Source organism: Ranitomeya imitator, chromosome 4, assembly GCF_032444005.1.
Source record: "Ranitomeya imitator isolate aRanImi1 chromosome 4, aRanImi1.pri, whole genome shotgun sequence".
Lineage (NCBI taxonomy): Eukaryota > Metazoa > Chordata > Amphibia > Anura > Dendrobatidae > Ranitomeya > Ranitomeya imitator.
The window spans coordinates 312,025,999-312,047,102 of NC_091285.1; the positions used below are offsets into that span (position 1 = coordinate 312,025,999).

General features: G+C 43.4%; 1 long non-coding RNA gene across 1 annotated transcript in view; it reads left to right on the top strand.

Annotated features, from left to right (window-relative positions):
- The window catches only part of LOC138674092 (uncharacterized), a 117,761-nt gene extending 97,074 nt beyond the window's left edge, over positions 1–20,687 (top strand). Inside the window, exon 4 of the long non-coding RNA XR_011320477.1 lies at positions 20,109–20,687. This is a non-coding gene — a long non-coding RNA (uncharacterized lncRNA). The remainder of the gene's footprint in view (positions 1–20,108) is intronic.
- Positions 20,688–21,104: the final 417 nt, after the last annotated feature.

Below are 21,104 nucleotides of genomic sequence, written 5' to 3' on the forward strand. Positions count from 1 at the left end.
ACATACCTAGGATCCAGGGAAGGTTTACATTGAGGTGAGTATATTATAAGAAAGGGGCAAAGCTCAATTTTTCATTAAGCCCTTTAGGTGCAATCGTATCAAGTGTAACCATCCACCTACATTCACATTGAGCCAATAATTGGTTCAATATACGTGGTAATATACCACGTGTGTTGTACTACAAGAGATATATTCTCTGATCTTATATTCCCTGCTTCCATCAGATGATCTAAAGGACTCACTTCTCAGGATGTTAGGACACGCGACACACGTTCCACAGGGGAAACAGCCCATTTTGTAGTACAACACACGTGGTATATTACGCCACTTGTCCCTGCTCCCTCATATACATCGGCCTCACTTCAAGGGAATTGAAAGTGAGGACGCGCGAACACGTGCGGGACATTTTGGCTGCCAGGGGAACATCGGATATGGCCATGTTGAAGACCTTACCGAGACATTTTTTGATGTGCCACGGATCCGATCCCAGTGGATTGAAGGTGAGGGGTATTGATAGGATCCACGGAGGTATTAGAGGTGGGAACTTGAACCAATTATTGGCTCAATGTGAATGTAGGTGGATGGTTACACTTGATACGATTGCACCTAAAGGGCTTAATGAAAAATTGAGCTTTGCCCCTTTCTTATAATATACTCACCTCAATGTAAACCTTCCCTGGATCCTAGGTATGTTGAAATTTTGTTTCATTACGACCCCTCTTTCTTCTCTGTTTCTCGTTCCCTCCTTGTCCTCTGTATTTACCACTGTTCCTTCGTTCTCTGTGTTAGAAGAAGATAAAAGTATATCAATAGATGCAATTTTATGCATCTTTTCAGACATTATGCGACATTTTCTCTCAATTCCTCTCCTATATATGAATCATACAAGTCCACCATTTTGGATTTTATTTGATTTTAACCATTGTTTGTCTTTTTTCAGTGACTCATATTCATATCATACCATCCGCATGACTTCGTCCGTATGGGTTAATCTGTGGCCTTTCTTGGAGCTTAGTGTGATCGTCCTGCTGCCCTGTTCAAGGAAAAGGATTTCTTTTCTCAAGATAATATGTGTACACTGTTTTAATTGATGTTATTATAATTCTGCACTATTGTCACTTTTTTGTGTATATATATATATATATATATATATATATATATATATATAATTATGTTCTAAACTGTTTCTATGATGTTGTACACCTAGTCTCACTGATCGTCTTCTGATCACTGATCGTCTTTGTTGATAGGTTACACCCTGTATAAGTATACCCCGGATAAGGATAGCGGTTCCGCCGTTGTTTTTTGTCCTAGCACTTAGTCTTTCACATTTAATGGCGGCATTCATGGTCTCCATAAAAATGGCCACCGATAGTGCGCGCATGCGCTGTGGGTCCCGGGCAGGTTCCTCCCCCTCTGCGGCTATCTCCATCTACCGTGCACGCATGTCACTTGACGTCATACGGCGGAGTTCCGCCCACATGCGAGCACGGCTGTGACGGCTGTGTGAGGGAGGCGGAACAGGGTCTCATACGCACGCGCGCCAGGAGTCGGATGAAGTTCCGGTATGTGCGGTATATATACCAGCGGGATTAATCAATGGACAACACCCCCTTTTGAGAAAGCTAGGCGGCGAAACGCGCGTCAAGGGGCAGCTGGGAGCCGCGGGGAACCATCCTTCTACATAATGGGTAAGCTTGTGGGAATGAGTATGTAGCTTATTTGCTGGCAGCACTGATTGTGCGGTAGAGCACCTTTTATTGGCACTTGCACCTTATACTCATTTATGAGTCCCATGTGCTTCCCTGTGGATGCATTAGTTCCTATGTAGGCTACCCAGCTCACCGGTATTTTTCCTTCCTGAATTCCTTCTTTATTTGCTATGATAGCAGTTTACTGGATTTATGTGTTATATGTGTGTTTGTAGATACGATTTTCTGTAATAATAAAGTACTATTGATTTTTATTATGTTTTGTGGGACTGGTTTACTCCTTTTTTTGGGTCTATATGTTTATTGGAGTTGTCCTTATAACCCGAGACATCTGGGTAATATTAAGGGGGTTACACGAGTGGTTTTTTCTCGACCCCATTTTTCTGATGTGCTTATTGATTATTGTTTAGATGGTTTACATACAGTAAACTATCTCATATCACCATTTTTTTTGCATATTCCACACTACTAATGTTAGTAGTGTGTCTATGCAAAATTTGGCCGTTCTAGCTAGTAAATTAAGGGGTTAAATGGCGGAAAAAATTGGCGTGGGCTCCCGCACAATTTTCTCCGCCAGAGTGGTAAAGCCAGTGACTGAGGGCAGATATTAATAGCCTGGAGAGGATCCATGGTTATTGCCCCCCCCCCCCCCTGGCTAAAAAAACCTGCCCCCAGCCACCCCAGAAAAGGCACATCTGGAAGATGCGCCTATTCTGGCACTTGGCCCCTCTCTTCCCATTCCCGTGTAGCGGTGGGATATGGGGTAGTGAAGGGTTAATGCCACCTTGCTATTGTAAGGTGACATTAAGCCAGATTAATAATGGAGAGGCGTCAATTATGACACCTATCCATTATTAATCCAATACTAGTAAAGGGTTAAAAAAATACACAAACATAATTTTTAATAATTTTAATGAAATAAAAACAAAGGTTGCTTTAATATTTTATTGAACGCCCAATCCAATCACTGAAGACCCTCAATCTGTAACAAAAAAACATAATAAACCAACAATATCCTTACCTTCCGCAGATCTGTAAAGTCCAACGATGTAAATCCATCTGAAGGGGTTAAAATATTTTGCAGCCACGAGCTTTGCTAATGCAATGTTGCTCATGTCTGCAAAACCCCGGAGAATGTAGGTAAAGTAGGTCATTGACCTATATTTACCTGCATTTGCGGTGAGGCGCCCTCTGCTGGCTGTTCCTAGATCGTGGGAACTTTCCTAGAAAGCTCCCTGGCTCGAAAACATAAGAGGGCGCCCTCTGCTGGTTGTCCTCATATGAATTCAAACTCGAACAGTATATATATATATTTTTTTTTTACACATGGATCCCTTGTATAGCCGTTTGTCGGTTTTGCAAGCCTGCGATAAAATCTCGCAGTACGGATGACATACGGATTACATACGGAGGATGCCATGCGCAAAAAACGCTGAAACACCCTGCCTACGGAGGAGCTATGGACCACTATTTTCGGGACTTTTCAGCGTAATATACGGACCGTATTTTCATACACTGAGTGTGAAGCCGGCCTTACGGTGCTGTTTTTAAGAAAAACATTGCTATTCTACTTCTATTTTGGAGTTCAACATTAGGCTTCAGTCGGACGTCCGCTTTACATCATTAAGATGTGTCAATTTTTGGTTCAAGTCATAGATCAAACTTACTAATAAGAGTCCATGAAAATCATGAAAAAAACATGGGTGACATCTGTGTACAATGAACAATCTGTGAGGTGTTTGTGATTAACCCCTTCATGACCTTGGGATTTTCCATTTTTCCGTGTTCGTTTTTCACTCCGTTCCTTCCCAGAGCCATAACTTTTTTAGTTTTCTGTCAATATGGCCATATGAGGGCTTATTTTTTGCGGGACGAGTTGTACTTTTGAACGAAAGCATTGGTTTTACCATGACATGCACTAGAAAATGGGAAAGAAATTCCAAGTGCGGTGAAATTGCAAAAAAGTGCAATCCCACGCGTGTTTTTTGTTTGGCTTTTTTGTTAGGTTCACTAAATGCTAAAACTGACCTGCCATTATGAATCTCCAGGTCAGTACGAGTTCATAGACACCAAACAGGTCTAGGTTATTTTTTATCTAAATTCCAAACTTTGCTAAAAAAAAAAAAATTGTGGCATTTTCCAATACCCGTAGCGTCTCCATTTTTCGTGATCTGGGGTCAGATTGAGAGCTTATTTTTTGCGTGCCAATCTGACATTTTTAGTTATACCATTTTGGTGCAGATACGTTCTTTTGATCGCCCGTTATTGCATTTTAATGCAATATCGCAGCGACCAAAAAAACGTAATTTTGACGTTTCAAATTTTTTTCTCGCTACGCCGTTTAGCGATCAGGTTAATCTTTTTTTTATTGAGAGATCAGGGGATTCTGAACATACCAAATATGTGGATAGTTTATTTTATTTTTATTGTTTTATTTTGAATGGAGGGAAAGGGGGTGATTTAAACTTTTATATTTTTTTATTTATTTCATATTTTTTTAAACATTTTTTTTTTTTACTTTTGCCATGCTTCAATAACCTTCATGGGAGGCTAGAAGCTGGGAGTACTGGATCGGCTCAGCTACATAGGAGCGATCATCAGATCGCTCCTATGCAGCTGAATTACAGGCTTGCTATGAGCGCCGACCACAGGGTGGTGCTCACAGCAAACCGGCATCAGTAACCATAGAGGTCTCAAGGACCTCTATGGTTACTATCCTGACACATCGCTGACCCCCGACCATGTGACGGGGGTCGGCGATGCGCAGTAGTTAAATGCCGTTGTCAGTGTTTGACAGCGACATTTAACTAGTTAATAGCGGCGGGTGTATCACTATTGTGCGCAAATGTCAGCTGTACAAAACAGCTGACATGTCGCTGCTTTGATGTGGGCTCAATGCCGGAGCCCACATCAAAGCAAGGGATCTGACCTCGGACGTACTATCCCGTCCGAGGTCAGAAAGGGGTTAACATTGTAGCAGAGGCGTAGCTAGGGTTTTGGTTCAGGGGGGGGGGGCGAAGCTTCTGAGTGGGCCCCTAACCAGGTAACTTTGATTATAACTGGGTGACGCGCCCTAATAGTGGAGGAGAACTTCAGCAGATGACTGTGCTATTATTGAAGATGATCTCTATATAAAGACCAACATGGATATTACCGCTATATGGTCAGTAATAGATACCAGTCCTACAGAAGTACTTTATGATGGAATTGTTCAATTTTCATGTCTTTTCCATCTGGCCCAGACCGACATGACAACTTCTTCCAGCCAGGACTCATCTGCAGAGAATACAACAAAGACACATTTCACTTCTCATATTCCAGTCCCATCACCATCTATCCCCAACCTGCACAAACTCCTCATCCTGCTGATACCCCAATACTGAGCCGCTGCTGCCGTATGTTTCCCTATTACTACACCTGATACCCCAATACTGAGCCTCTGCTGCCGTATGTGTCTCTCTTACTGCCCCTGATACCCCAATACTGAGCTGCTGCCGTATGTGTCCCTATTACTGCCCCTGATACCCCAATACTGAGCCGCTGCTGCTGTATGTGTCCCTATTACTGCACCTGATACCCCAATACTGAGCTGCTGCTGCCGTATGTGTCCCTATTACTGCACCTGCTATGTGGTTCTCTGTACCCTCTAAAGTAATGCCGGGTGCAAGTGCCCTAGAAATTAGTGCCCACATTTTGCCCCCTAGAAAGTAATATTGCCCTGTGTGCCCCTTTGATAGTCACAGTAACCTGAGTTCCCCTATAACAATAAGTGCCCACTTTACATATAATAATAATGTCCTCAGTCTCCCCCTGCACAGCCCCCCTATACAAAGTATAATGCCCCCTAACTGTATAGTACCACCCACACAGTATACTGACCCCTTATTAGCCTCTAAACTGTTTGATGGCTCCAACACTATATGATGGCCCCCTCACTGTAATCCCCACACTGTATGATGCCCCTTCACTGTGTGATGGCCCCATAGATAACCTCCATATAGTATAATGTGCCAGATAATCCTCAATATAGTACGAGGCAGCACCCCATAGGCAGACCCTGTAGTATAAGACAGCACCCCTATCGGCAGACCCTGTAGTATAAGACAGTACCCCATAGGCAGACCCTGTAGTATAAGGCAGCACCCCATGGGCAGCCCTTGTAGTATAAGACAGTACCCCCATAGGCAGACCCTGTAGTATTAAGCAGCACCCCCATAGGCAGATCCTGTATATAAGGCAGCACCCCCCCCCAATAGGCAGATCCTGTATGTAAGGCTGCACCCCCCCAATAGGCAGATCCTGCAAATAAGGCAGCACCCCCCAATAGGCAGATCAAGCATATAAGGCAGCACTCCCCCCCAAATAGGCAGATCATGCATATAAGGCAGCACTCCCCCCATAGGCAGATCATGTATATAAGGCAGCACCCCCATAGCCAGATCCTGTATTTAAGGCAGCTCCCCCCAATAGGCAGATCATGTATATAAGGCAGTGCCCCCCCAATAGGAAGATCCTGTAAATAAGGCAGCACCCCCCCCCCAATAGGCAGATCCTGTAAATAAGGCAGCACTCCCACCCCCAAATAGGTAGATCCTGTAAATAAGGCAGCACACCCCCCAATAGGCAGATCCTGTAAATAAGGCAGCACTCCCCCCCAAATAGGTAGATCCTGTAAATAAGGCAGCACTCCCCCCCCAAATAGGCAGATCATGTATATAAGGCAGTGCCCCCCCAATAGGCAGATCCTGTAAATAAGGCAGCACTCCCCCCCCAATAGGCAGATCCTGTAAATAAGGCAGCACTCCCCCCAATAGGCAGATCCTGTAAATAAGGCAGCACTCCCCCCCCAAAAAGGCAGATCATTTATATAAGGCAGCACTCCCCCCATAGGCAGATCCTATAAATAAACAAATACTCACCTCTCTTCCTCCTTGTTCCAGCGGTGCTCCCTGCTCCCGCTCATCCACTGACAGTGGGCGCAGGGCGGTGACGTCATCGCGTCCGCTGTCAGTGTGGGGGATGATGGGGGAAGGAGCGCTCCTTCCCTCATCAATGCGGTGAGCTGTATTGGCTAGATGCCGATACAGCTCACATTGCGATAACGAGCGGGGGGCCCACTGCTGGCACTGGGGCCCCCCCGCCTGCCCAGGGGTCCTATAGCGGCAGAGCAGGGAGATCGATTCTCCCTGCTCTGCCGCAGAATGTAACTGCATCGGCGCGCTGATGCAGTTACAGTAGCATAGCTCCGGGTGGGCCCCCTCAGAGCGCGGGGCCCGGGGTGATGGCCCCCTCTGCCCCCCCGGTAGCTACGCTACTGCATTGTAGGGTAGGGGAAGCATCACATATTATTTATTTATTTTCATATATGAAAACCACTGATGAAAGCTTAATTATAAAACTGATGCATGAACCAAACTGATGAAATTCGGATCCAAAAACCTCTGATGAAATGCGGTCTCTATTTTTATGTATGATAAAAATCACAGGCATCTGAATGAGAGCTTAGAGTCCATTGAACATGTTACTAGAAGGTATTGACTTCTGCATGCTATGTTTTCAGTTGCCTTCAAAGGTAGTAGACAGAGAAACAAAAACAAGAGTAGGGTAATGTCTCGCTGTGATGGTCTTTGGTATGGAAGTGGGCCTCAAACTGTCCCTGGAACTGGGATCCTAACTATCCCATTCATGGGGGTATTCTTAAAGGTATAGCAGCACTAGCCTATGACCTTACTATAAACCTGTTAAAACCATGATCTGTCCCATCCCCCCCTCCATGAAGCATGGGACAGAAATGTAAGGTAAACCAGACACAAAGACAAAACAGGGATAACAGAAATCCTCTATCATACCGAAGCACTAACCAACAATAGGGAAAAGAATAAAGACAGGGAGGAATGAACTAAATGGGACCAGGGACCAAGAGATAAACACACACATACTACAGCAAACAGAACAATACTACAACAAATCTACTCCAACCACTTAGCTTTAGCACACAGCAGAGGAAGATCACTCTTTCACCTGCAGGGAAAAGAAGGTCTGACCAATTTTATTAGGAAGAGGTAATGGCCAGGTCAGAAGCAGCTGAAATGGAGCCGCATTTTTCTGACCAGCATAGAAAGAGTGGTTAACCTCATCAGCAGCAGAGGAAACCAAATCCATTTCATATGGGACACAACTCACACCATCTCTAAAGAAGAGCTGCAATTAATTACCTTATGTGATCATCTAACGCCTGGTCTTCTAGGGTGACGTGACAAGTACCAAATCTTCAAACTAGTGCAATCAGGCACCAATCAAATGAATTCATAATAGAATAAAGTAGGGAAACAAACATCATATCAAGCTTTCAACCTAAAAAGTAGTACATTTGCAAGTTCAAACCCAACGGCTAATGGATTCAAGATCTAAAATAAATAATGTAAAATTTCAAGCATGATTGAAAGTAGCAATAAAGGGCAGAGAAAATGTGTGTTTTACATTGATGTCAGATTCATAAAAAGCAGCACTATCCATTTTCTATTTACCAAGTACTTGAGCATGTTATAGCTTTGCACAATGTTTAATGATTAAACATTACATTGTAGAGATATTAATTTCTGTGGCTTCATATTATTTTACAATATTAACCCCTTAAGCTCCAAGGGTGATTTGCACGTTAATGACCGCACTAATTTTTACAATTTTGACCACTGTCCTTTTATGAGGTTATGACTCTGGAATGCTTCAATGGATCCTGATAATTCTGACACCGTTTTCTGCATTTATTTGTGAAAAAAACGGAAATTTGGAGGAAATTTTGAAAATTTCGCAATTTTCCAACTTTGAATTTTTATGCCCTTAATCCCTTAACGACCGCCGATACGCCTTTTAACGGCGGCAGTTAAGGGTACTTAAACTACAGCGCCGTTAATTAACAGCGCTGTGGAAAAAGTAAATAGTGCCCCCCAGAGTCCGATTTTCTCCGGGGTCTCGGCTGCCGGGGGTAGCCGAGACCCCAGAGAACATGATTCGGGTCGGTTTTTACCGACCCCGCCTTTGCGATCGCCGGTAATTAACCGTTTACCGGCGACCGCAAAAAAAAAAAGCGATGTTAAGTTGGAAACTTGGGCTGAAAGGTGGCAGATGAGGTTTAACAATGATAAATGTAAGGTTATACACATGGGAAGAGGGAATCAATATCACCATTACACACTGAACGGGAAACACTGGGTAAATCTGACAGGGAGAAGGACTTGGGGATCCTAGTTAATGATAAACTTACCTGGAGCAGCCAGTGCCAGGCAGCAGCTGCCAAGGCAAACAGGATCATGGGGTGCATTAAAAGAGGTCTGGATACACATGATGAGAGCATTATACTGCCTCTGTACAAATCCCTAGTTAGACCGCACATGGAGTACTGTGTCCAGTTTTGGGCACCGGTGCTCAGGAAGGATATAATGGAACTAGAGAGAGTACAAAGGAGGGCAACAAAATTAATAAAGGGGATGGGAGAACTACAATACCCAGATAGATTAGCGAAATTAGGATTATTTAGTCTAGAAAAAAGACGACTGAGGGGCGATCTAATAACCATGTATAAGTATATAAGGGGACAATACAAATATCTCGCTGAGGATCTGTTTATACCAAGGAAGGTGACGGGCACAAGGGGGCATTCTTTGCGTCTGGAGGAGAGAAGGTTTTTCCACCAACATAGAAGAGGATTCTTTACTGTTAGGGCAGTGAGAATCTGGAATTGCTTGCCTGAGGAGGTGGTGATGGCGAACTCAGTCGAGGGGTTCAAGAGAGGCCTGGATGTCTTCCTGGAGCAGAACAATATTGTATCATACAATTATTAGGTTCTGTAGAAGGACGTAGATCTGGGTATTTATTATGATGGAATATAGGCTGAACTGGATGGACAAATGTCTTTTTTCGGCCTTACTAACTATGTTACTATGTTACTATGTTACTATGATGTGTAATTCTCTGTCCTCTGATGTGATCGCACATCAGAGGACAGAGAAATACGGGGATTCGGGGACCCTATTATACTCACTGGTGTCCCTGGGTCCTCCTGCTTCTTCTCCTGGCAGCCGGCATCTTCATGGGGAAAGAAAATGGCGGGCGCGGGCGCAGTGCGCCCGCCATCTGTCGCCATCTGCCAGCCGGCAGGAGAAAGCAGTTGGGGCTAAAATTAGGGTTAAAGTTAGGGTTGGGGCTAAATTTAGGGTTAGGGTTAGGGTTGGGGCTAAATTTAGGGTTAGGGTTGGGGCTAAATTTAGGGTTAGGCTTGGGGCTAAATTTAGGGTTAGGGTTGGGGCTAAATATAGGGTTAGGGTTGGGGCTAAATTTAGGGTTAGGCTTCTTTCACACTTACGTCGGTACGGGGCCGTCGCAATGCGTCGGCCCGACATACCGGCGCACGTTGTGAAATTGTGCACAGCGTGGGCAGCGGATGTAGTTTTTCAATGCATCCGCTGCCCAATCTATGTCCTGGGGAGGAGGGGGCGGAGTTACGGCCATGCATGCGCAGTCGGAAATGGCGGACGGGATGTACAAAAAAAAGTTACATTGAACGTTTTTTGTGCCGACGGTCTGCCAAAACACAACTGATCCAGTGCACGACGGACGCGACATGTGGCCATCCGTTGCAATCCGTCGGCAATACAAGTCTATGGGCAAAAAACGTATCCTGTGGGCACATTTGCAGGATCCGTTTTTTGTCCAAAACGACGGATTGCGACGGATGCCAAACGACGCAAGTGTGAAAGTAGCCTTAGGGCTAGGGTTAGGGTTGGGGCAAAAGTTAGGGCTAGGGTTAGGGTTGGAGCTAAAGTTAGGGCTAGGGTTAGAGTTGGGGCTAAATTTAGGGTTAGGGCTAGGGTTGGGGTTAAAGTTAGGGCTAGGGTTGCGGCTAAAGTTAGGGTTAGAGTTGGGATTAGGGTTAGGGTTTGGATTAGCCTTGGGTTGGCATTAGGGTTACGCTTGGGATTAGGGTTAGGTTTGGGATTAGGGTTAAGGTTAGGGTAGGGATTAGGGGTGTATTGGGATTAGGGTTAGGTTTGAGATTAGGGTTGAGATTAGGATGGGGGGTGTGTTGGATTTAGGGTTTTGATTAGGGTTATGGTTAGGGTTGACATTAGCTTTGTTTTGGGGTAAGGGTTGTGATTATCGTTAGGGTTGTGATTAGGATTATGGATTGGGTTGTGATTAGGGTTAGGGGTGTGTTGGGGTTAGGGTTGGAGCTAGAATTGGGGGGTTTCCACTGTTTAGGTACATCAGGGGGTCTCCAAACACAACAGCCAATTTTGCGCTCAAAAAGTCAAATGGTGCTCCCTCCCTTCTGAGCTCTGCCGTGCGCCCAAACAGTGGTTTACACCCACATATGGGGCATCAGCGTACTCGGGATAAATTGGAAAACAACTTTAGTGGTCCAATTTCTCCTGTTACCCTTGTGAAAATAAAAACTTGGGGGCTACAAAATCTTTTTTGTGGAAAAAATTTTTTTTTTATTTTCACGACTCTGCGTTCTAAACTTCTGTGAAGCACTTGGGCATTCAAAGTTCTCACCACACATCTAGATAAGTTCCTTAAGGGGTCTAGTTTCCAAAATGGTGTCACTTGTGGAGGGTTTCTACTGATTAGGCACATCAGGGGCTCTCCAAACGCGACATGGCGTCCGATCTCAATTCCAGCTAATTCTACATTGAAAAAGTAAAACGGCACTCCTTCTCTTCCAAGCTCTGCGGTGCGCCCAAACAGTGGTTTACCCCCACATATGGGGTATTGACGTACTCAGGAGAAATTACACAACAACTTTTGTGGTTTAATTTCTCCTGTTACCCTTGTGAAAATAAAAATTTGGGGGCAAAAAAGATCAATTTTGTAGAAAAAAATGTGATTTTTTATTTTCACGGCTCTACGTTATAAACTTCTGTGAAGCACATGGGGGTTCAAAGTGCTAACCACACATCTAGATAAGTTCCTTAAGGGGTCTAGTTTCTAAAATGGTTTCCACTGTTTAGGCACATCAGGGGCTCTCCAAACGCGACATGGCGTCCGATCTCAATTCCAGCCAATTCTGCATTGAATAAGTCTAACGGCGCTCCTTCACTTCCAAGTTCTGCTGTGCGCCCAAAAAGTAGTTTACCCCCACATATGGGGTATTGGCATGTTCAGGAGAAATTGAATAACAAAGTTTATGGTTAAATTTCTGTCCTTCCACATTGTTTCAGTTCCTGTGAAGCACGTAAAGGTTAATAAACTTCTTGAATGTGGTTTTGAGCACCTTGAGGGGTGCAGATTTTAGAATGGTGTCACACTTCGTTATTTTCTATCATATAGACCCCTCAAAATGACTTCAAATGTAATGTGGTCCCTAAAAAAAAATGGTGTTGTAAAAATGAGAAATTGCTGGTCAACTTTTAACCCTTATAACTCCCTAACAAAAAAAATTTTGTTTCCAAAATTGTGCTGATGTAAAGTAGACATGTGGGAAATGTTATTTATTAACTATTTTTCGTGACATATCTCTCTGATTTAAGGGCATAAAAATACAAAGTTTGAAAATTGCAAAATTTTAAACATTTTCACCATATTTCCGTTTTTTTCATAAATAATCGCAAGTAATATCAAAGAAATGTTACCACTAACATGAATTACAATATGTCACGAAAAAACAGTCTCAGAATCAGCGGGATACGTTGAAGCGTTCCAGAGTTATAACCTCATAAAGTGACAGTGGTCAGAATTGTAAAAATTGGCTCGATCATTAAGTACCAAAATGGCTGTCACTAAGGGGTTAAATCACAGAGATATGTCCACAAAATACTTAATAAGTAACATTTCCCACATGCCTACTTTTACATCAGCACAATTTTGGAACCAAATTTTTTTTTTTGGGGAGTTATAATTTTTTTTTAGGGACCACATCACATTTGAGGTCATTTTGAGGGATCTATATGATAGAAATTAACCAAGTGTGACACCAATTTAAAAACTGCACCCCTCAACGTGCTCAAAACCGCATTCAAAAAGTTTATTAACCCTTCAAGTGTTTCACAGGAATTTTTGGAATGATTTAAAAAAAATGCACATTTAACTTTTTCTCACAAAAAATTAACTTCAGCTCCAGTTTGTTTTATTTTACCAAGGATAACAGGAGGAAATGGACCCCAATAGTTGTTGTACAATTTGTCCTGAGTACGCTGTTACCCCATATGTGGGGGTAAACCTCTGTTTGGGCGCATGGCAGAGCTCGGAAGCGAAGGAGCGCCATTTGACTTTTCAATGCAAAATTGACTGGAATTGAGATGGGACGCCATGTTGCGTTTGGAGAGCCACTGATGTGCCTAAACATTGAAACCCCCCACAATTGACACCATTTTGGAAAGTAGACCCCCTTAGGAACTTATCTAGATGTGTGGTGAGTAGGGTTGAGCGAAACGGATCGGACAAATTAAAAAATTGCCGACTTTTGGCAAAGTCGGGTTTCATGAAACCCGACCTGATCCTAGTGTGGGATTGGCCATGACGTCAGCGATCTTCGCGCCAAAGTCGCATTTCGTATGGCACGTTCAGTGCCATTTTTCAGCCAATGAAGGAGGACGCAGAGTGTGGGCAGCGTGATGACATAGGTCTCGGCCCCCACCATCTTAGAGAAGGGCATGACAGTGATTGGCTTTCTTTCTGCGGTGTCACAGGGGCTATAAAGGAGCATGCACGCCGACCACCATCTTACTTCTGCCGATCGTAGCATAGAGAGAGGTTGCCACAGCTTCATCAGAAGAAGGGATATAGTTAGGGAGGGAAGATTAAGCCCCGAAACAGTTTGTGCTGTAGCGATTTCCACTGTCCAACACCACCATTTGTTTGCAGGGACAGTGGAGTTTATATTTTTGTGCATCAGCTCTGTAGCTTATTAGGCTGCCTTATAAGGCTTCCTGATAGCTGCATTGCTGTTTGCACGCCGCTGTGCAAACCAACTGCTTTTTTAAAAGCAAAAATCCTGTTGCTCCTTTCTGCACAGTTATCTTGCTTATTTGTCCACACTTTTGTGTGCAGCAGTCCTTTTTATTGCTGCCATGCTTGTCCTGATATCATTGTAGGTAGATTGAAATTGTACTACAGTCCTTGTATTTTTTCATATATCTTCCAGCCACTTTCTGCCACTTACATTGTGTTTTTTTATGCACAGGGCCTGAGGTTTGGTTTAGTCTCCCCCCAAAAAAGTGAGATTCTAATTATCACAAAGTGGATATACTGCAGTCCTGTTAGTTTGTGGTATATCAGTCAGCCACTTTCTGCCACTTACATTGTGTTGTTTTATGCACAGGGCCTGAGGTTTGGTTAAGTCTCCCCCCCAAAAAAGGGGAGATTCAAATTATCACAAAGTGGATATATTTCAGTCCTGTTGGTTTGTGGTATATCAGCCAGCCACTTTCTGCCACTTAGATTGCGTTGTTATATACACTGGGCCTAAGTTGTGGTTCAGTCTCCCAAAAAAAAGGGGAGATTCAAATTCTCACAAAGTGGATATACTTCTGTCCTGTTAGTTTGTCGTATATCAGCCAGCCACTTTCAGCCACTTACATTGTGTTGTTTTTTGCCCAGGGCCTGATTTTTTGTTCAGTCTCCCCAAAAAAAGGGAGATTTAAAATCTCAACACATTTATATACACCTTCTACCTTGTTTTACAGTACCATATAACGGTTGTAATTTTGGTTAGATTTTCCAAAAAATGAGGAAGTCAGGTGGAAGAGGCCGTGGGCGGTGGTTGTGAGCTGGTACTGATGGTGGTGGTGGTGCATCTGGTGGTAGTGGCAAAAGCACAATAGCACCTAAGGCTGGAGGTGTTGAGCCAGCGTCATCGTCTGGCTACACAAGGCCTCGAAGGCTCCCTTGTCTGAGAGTAGGAAAACGGCTTTTAAAGCCGGAGCAGCAGGAAAAAACTTTGGCTTTCTTTGCTGACTCAGAAAGTTCCAAATATAAAAGCAGCGAGTCATCAGTGGATGCTCCCAGTCAGCAACAAGACGTTTCCTTGTGTCCTTCACCCAAACCAAAAGTGTCAGGCGACACTACAGGTTACTACATGGAGCTCTTTACACATACCGTGCCTGGGTTAGAACGGGAAATTGTTAACTGCCCTTTACAAGATGAATCTGACATGGAGTGCACTGATGCACAGCCACAGCTAGATTATAATGCTGTTCCATTGACTCAGATCACTACATTGCCCTCACAGTGTACTGAGCCAGAATCTGACCCTGATGAGACTATGGTGCCCCGTCCCGAACGCTATAGCACCTTACACGGTGACACAGAGGAAGGTGCACATGACATTGAAGAGGAGGTGATAGATGACCCAGTTGTTGACCCAGATTGGTAGCCATTGGGGGAAGAGGGTGCCGCTGCCAGTAGCTCTGAAGCGGAGGAGGATGATCCGCAGCAGCAGAATCTTCCCCAGCACCGCCTAATAATCGACGTTGCAACAAGGTGGAACTCCACACTGCGCATGGTTCAGAGGCTGTGTGAACAGAGGCGTGCTGTAATTAATTTGTGGGAGGATAAACATACAGGGGCAGGCAGTTGGATGGCAGACATGAAGTTGTCTGGTGTGCAGTGGTCGAAGCTCCAAGACCTCTGTCAAGTCCTTCAGTGTTTTGAGGAATGCACACGGTTCGTAAGTGCAGACGACGCCATCATAAGCATGAGCATCCCACTAATGCGTCTGCCGATGCAAAGTTTGACACACATTAAGGAGCTGGCGTCTGCAGCCGAGGAGGAGGGAAGCATTGATGTCAGTCATCCATTATCTGCTCAGGGAATTCTCCTGGACAAGGTGGCGGAAGAAGAGGAGGAGAAGGAGGATGATGGGGATGAATATTTATGGGAGGAGGATGCTTCACAGGGGGCAATAGAAACTGGTGGCATTGCAAGGTCAGGTACAGGGTTTTTGCGGGACACAAGTGATGTTGATTTGCAAGAAAGTGCTCCTCAACCCAGCACAAACAGTGAATTGACACCTGGAACATTGGCCCACATGGCAGAGTATGCCTTGCGTATCCTAAAAAGGGACCCCCGCATTATCAAAATGATGACCGATGATGATTACTGGTTGGCTTGCCTCCTGGATCCACGATATAAAGGAAAATTACAAAATATCATGCCACATGAGAACCTTGAGCAAATATTGGCTTCCAAACAAGCAACTCTTGTAGACCGTTTGGTTCAGGCATTCCCAGAACACAGCGACGGTGATGTTTCTCACATGATCCGCAGGGGGCAACATGGCAGAGGTGTTAGAGGTGCACAAATCCGAAGTGGTAATGGACAGAGGGGTTTTATGACCAGGTTGTGGAGTGACTTCGCAATGACCGCTGACATGACAGGTACTGCTGCATCGATTCAAAGTGACGGGAGACAGGATTTGTCCAGTATAGTTATGAACTACTTTTCCTCCCTTATCGATGTTCTCCCTCACAGGTCATTCCCCTTTGATTACTGGGCATCTAAAATAGATACTTGGCCTGAATTGGCAGAATATGTATTACAGGAGCTTGCTTGCCCTGCTGCTAGTGTGCTATCAGAAATAGTCTTCAGTGCTGCTGGTTCAATACTGACCAAAAAAAAGACACATCTGGCTACCCAGAATGTTGATGATCTAACCTTCATTAAAATGAACCAATCATGGATTTCAAATTATTTTGCCCCACCTTCCCTTGCTGACACGTAGCTTGCCTGAAAAATGTCTTGCTTTTGGCCTCCTCTTACTGACTGCTCCAATTCCTCCATTTGCAGCTGCTGAATGTCCACCATAGGCCATTTTTATACCTCCCTAAATGGGCTGACTCCCCCCACAGAGTCGTGGTCACCACCTGGCGCAAGCACCCGTGTGAGTGCCGTTTGCCTGGACAGGTGGGTGGGCCCACTCTTGGGCGACGGCACTGGCAAAGGGTCCCTCATAGTACAATGAAGTGTCTCTGATGGTGGTGGTGCACAACCAACGTCAGACACACCGCCGTAATATGAGGGGCCCTGTGCCAGTACCGCCGCCCACGAGAGAGTGTTCCCACAGCTTGAAAGGTGCTCTACCACTTGCAATACTTACCTCTCCCTGCTCCACCACTGTGTAGTCTGTGCTGGTAAATCCTTCAATGGCACTGCCAATACAAATTTGTTGAAATGATAGATGATAGTTAAAATAAACAAGGGCCCTGGCCTCCATTTAGACCAGTTAATACTTTGCGCCTACTACCACTGTCTGCTAGTCAGCAGAGGAGCCCACCCCTGTACCCAGCTATGCCACCTTCTTTATTTATGAACAATTTTTTGGCAGACATTTAGCCCACTTTATTATTTGGGCCTACTAACTTAGTCGGCTGCTCATTACAATTTTCCGACACTGAGCAAAGCAATGTCGCCTGTTTATTTATGAACAATTTTTTGGCAGACATTTAGCCCACTTTATTATTTGGGCCTACTAACTGTGTCTGCCCCTCATTACAGTTTTCCTCCACTGAACAAAGCAATGCCGCCTGTTTAGTCCTGTTACCAATTTTGAACTGCATTTAGCCTACTTTATTATTTGGGCCTACTAACTGTGTCTGCCCCTCATTACAGTTTTCCTCCACTGAACAAAGCAATGCTGCCTGTTTAGTCCCATTACCAATTTTGAACTGCATTTAGCCTACTTTATTATTTGGGCCTACAAACTGTGTCTGCCACTCATTACAGTTTTCCTTCACTGAACAAAGCAATGCCGCCTGTTTAGTCCTGTTACCAATTTTGAACTGCATTTAGCCTACTTTATTATTTTGGCCTACAAACTGTGTCTGCCACTCATTACAGTTTTCCTCCACTGAACAAAGCAATGCCGCCTGTTTAGTCCTGTTACCAATTTTGAACTGCATTTAGCCTACTTTAGTATTTGGGCCTACTAACTGTGTCTGCCACTCATTACAGTTGTCCTCCACTGAACAAAGCAATGCCGCCTGTTTAGTCCTGTTACCAATTTTGCACTGCATTTAGCCTACTTTATTATTTGGGCCTATATCTGTGTTTCCTCCTCATCTTGCCCATTGCTCAGCCACTTCTAGATGAGTCTGCTGGTATATTGACCCAGACCACTACATTCCCCTTGCACTGTACACAGCCAGAATCTGACCCTGCTGAAAGTCAGGTTCCCCTTTCCGCATACTATACCACCTTACACGGGGACAAAAAGGAAGGTGCAGATGAAAGTGCAGGTTCCTTCATCAGGTGGGGGGGAATACTCGTTGGCAACGTTACTGGCACAGGGCCCCTCATAGTACGCAAAAGTGTCTCTGCCAGTGGGAGGCGCCACCCGCCATCAAACACACCGCCGTACTATGAGGGGCCCGGTGCCAGTGCCAACGAGTGGGCCCCCCTGCTTGCTCAGGATCACAGCACTTGCAAAGTTGAAATACTTACCTCTCCCTGCTCCACCCCCGTGACGTATTCCGCGTTTCCTGGGCCCATGAAAATCTTGAGCCAGCCCTACCCCCCACAACTTTAGCCAAATGACCCCCAGTTTTCAATGCCTAACTATTATTATAAAGTAAATTAAGATTACTTATTAAGTAATAAGAATTGATGTTTTTGGCATTAAAATGGGCACTTTAGGTGTTTTCCTGTCCTCCACTCACTGCCGACTTTGATTCCCCATTGACTTGCATTTGGTTTTGTGTTTGTCGCTCCCCGACTTTTCGCAATAATCGGCCGATTTCACCCGATCCGATTTTTGACAAAGTCGGGTTTCGCGAAACCCGACTCGATCCGAAAAAAGTAAAAGTCGCTCAACTCTACTGGCCACTTCAGAACTTTCCAGTGCTTTGTTTCTATCCATTTCTGGGTGCTTCTTGAAGTATTTTTGGGTAATTGTTCTGCTGGAAGACCCATGACCTAGTGTGTAAATCCAGCTTTCTAACACTGGAATACTACATTGTGATCCAAATTATTTGATAATCTTCAGATTTCATAATGCCTTTCACACAGTCAATGCACCCAGTGTCAGACAGCAAACCAATAAAAAAAAAATCTTTGAATCTCCACCATATGTGTCCGTAGGTGCAGTCTTCTTTTCTTTTATAGGCCTTCCCTTTTCGGTAAACAGTAGAATGATGTACTTTTCCAAAATGCCCTATCTTGGTCTCATCTGTCCACAAGACACTTTGCCGAAGGATTTTGGCTTACTCACATACATTTTGGCAAACTGCAGTCTGGCTCTTTTATGCTTCTGTGTCATCACGAGTATCACATCCTTGAAACTACTGTGAGTTGAAAAGGTACTAAAAATTTTGTCTGGACCATTTTGGGGGTTTTGTGTGAAATTATGTCCAATTTGCTTTTTTTTTAGTTTTTTTTTGTGTTGTTCCAATACCCAAAGGAAATAAACATGTGTATAACAAAACATTGCAATTGACACAACTATTCCCACATATATGTAGATGTGGAACGAAGAAGAGATCCCATATATAATAAAATAATATTTATTAATAATTAATGAAAAAATACATATTGAAAAGTAAAAAAGCAAAGAAATGCCATAGGCGTCACCACAAGATACCAGACCAAAGAACCCTATATATTCACAGCCTAAAAATAACACAAAAAATGGCCTTAGCTAAGTAGGTGTACAGACCATGATTATATGCACAAGAAACGTAAGGTTCCATACATCTATCTATTGAAAAGGTACAGAGGGTATGTAAAATTCATTATAATAATCATAGTGGTAAAACCATCTGTACATTTATGAAAATACCCCGACAAAATGTGGACCCTCCGTAACCAAAAAAAAACAGGTCTATGTATGTTCTCCAAGAACAGTAATCCTCATGTGAATGGACAAATATACCATATGATCCAAAGGAGGGAAATTAAACCCTATTAGTGAAATCAAAATATAGTAAAGGCTATTACCTTATATTGGTGCTGGTGCTGGTGCTAGCGGCGTCATGCCACATGCCCTTGTGGGAAAATATACGTGGGTCTTACCACAAGGCAGCTGAAATTTAGAGTGAGGGAACACGCCTTAGATATCGAGAAAGCCTCCATGGTGGATAATGATGTCCTTCAAAAAACGTTACCACGGCATTTAAAAAAATACCATGATATACCATCCGTGGTTTACAGATTAAGGCCATCGATCAGTGGGACCTAGGGGTGAGAGGTAGAGACATGGGCAAGGCTCTGGCACAATTAGAATACCGCTGGATATATCGGTTGGGCACTCTTAGCCCGGCGGGACTTATTGAAAATATGGGCTTCGCTGCATTTTTGTAATTGACATCTTTTTAATGGGTTAATGAGGGGGGGCTTGTACGAAAACTTTCTTATCTATTGTTTTTATTTCTTGTGTTTGGTTTTAACTTTCTTCTCTTTATTTAGAGATGTCGGCCCTATCCGATTCTCGTTTTGAAATATGAAATCGTGCTTTTACAACTTCTTGAGACGTTATTTCCTGGATTCTAGCCATTGTGTCCTGACTTGATGACTGCATGAAGAAGAACAAAGAAGCTTTTTTGACTTTGACTTTGAATTTTTAATGATTGTAGTATTACTATTGTGATTGATTTAGTATTAATGAACTAGTTATTAATAAATTATTTATCTATTAATACCATTTTATGAATTATTCATCAAGCAGTATTTATACTGCATTATGAAATAGAATCTCCTCATCATGCTGTCAGTTTGAAAGTTTGGATTTATGTTTGTCAATATTGGATATAGTAACATTTGGTTAACATTGGATATAGCATTAATTAGGTTTGCACATTGTCACTTTATGTAAATTATAACATATAATAGAACTTTATAGTTAATATCTATTTAATTATGGCACTGGTCACTTTAATAAATATAATATATTATTATTATTATTATTAAATATTTCCTTTATAGCACTTTTCATTCTTGATCACTTGTCACTTTTCTTCTTATACATTCACATCTTAATAGTATTGATGGGAGCACTGGGTTATCATTAATAATGTCATAATGCTTCAATCACTTTTGCTTTAGTCTTTATATATAGGAAGTAATACCACCGGTCTCTTTAGCACGGTATACACTTTTTCTTTAGAGATCCCGCTTGGCATGTGCGCATGCGTGGCTTCCTCGTCCTCCGTCACTCCCTATGACGCTCTAACACTGACGCACAGATTTTAGCTTGCGTGTCATTGAGCGTCGAAGGGAAGCACGTCATGAGGGGGCGGGGATGTGCACGATGCACCGATACTACAGTACAGACCAAAAGTTTGGACACATCTTCTCATTTAAAGATTTTTCTGTATTTTCATGACTATGAAAATTGTACATTCACACTGAAGGCATCAAAACTATGAATTAACACATGTGGAATTATATACTTAACAAAAAAGT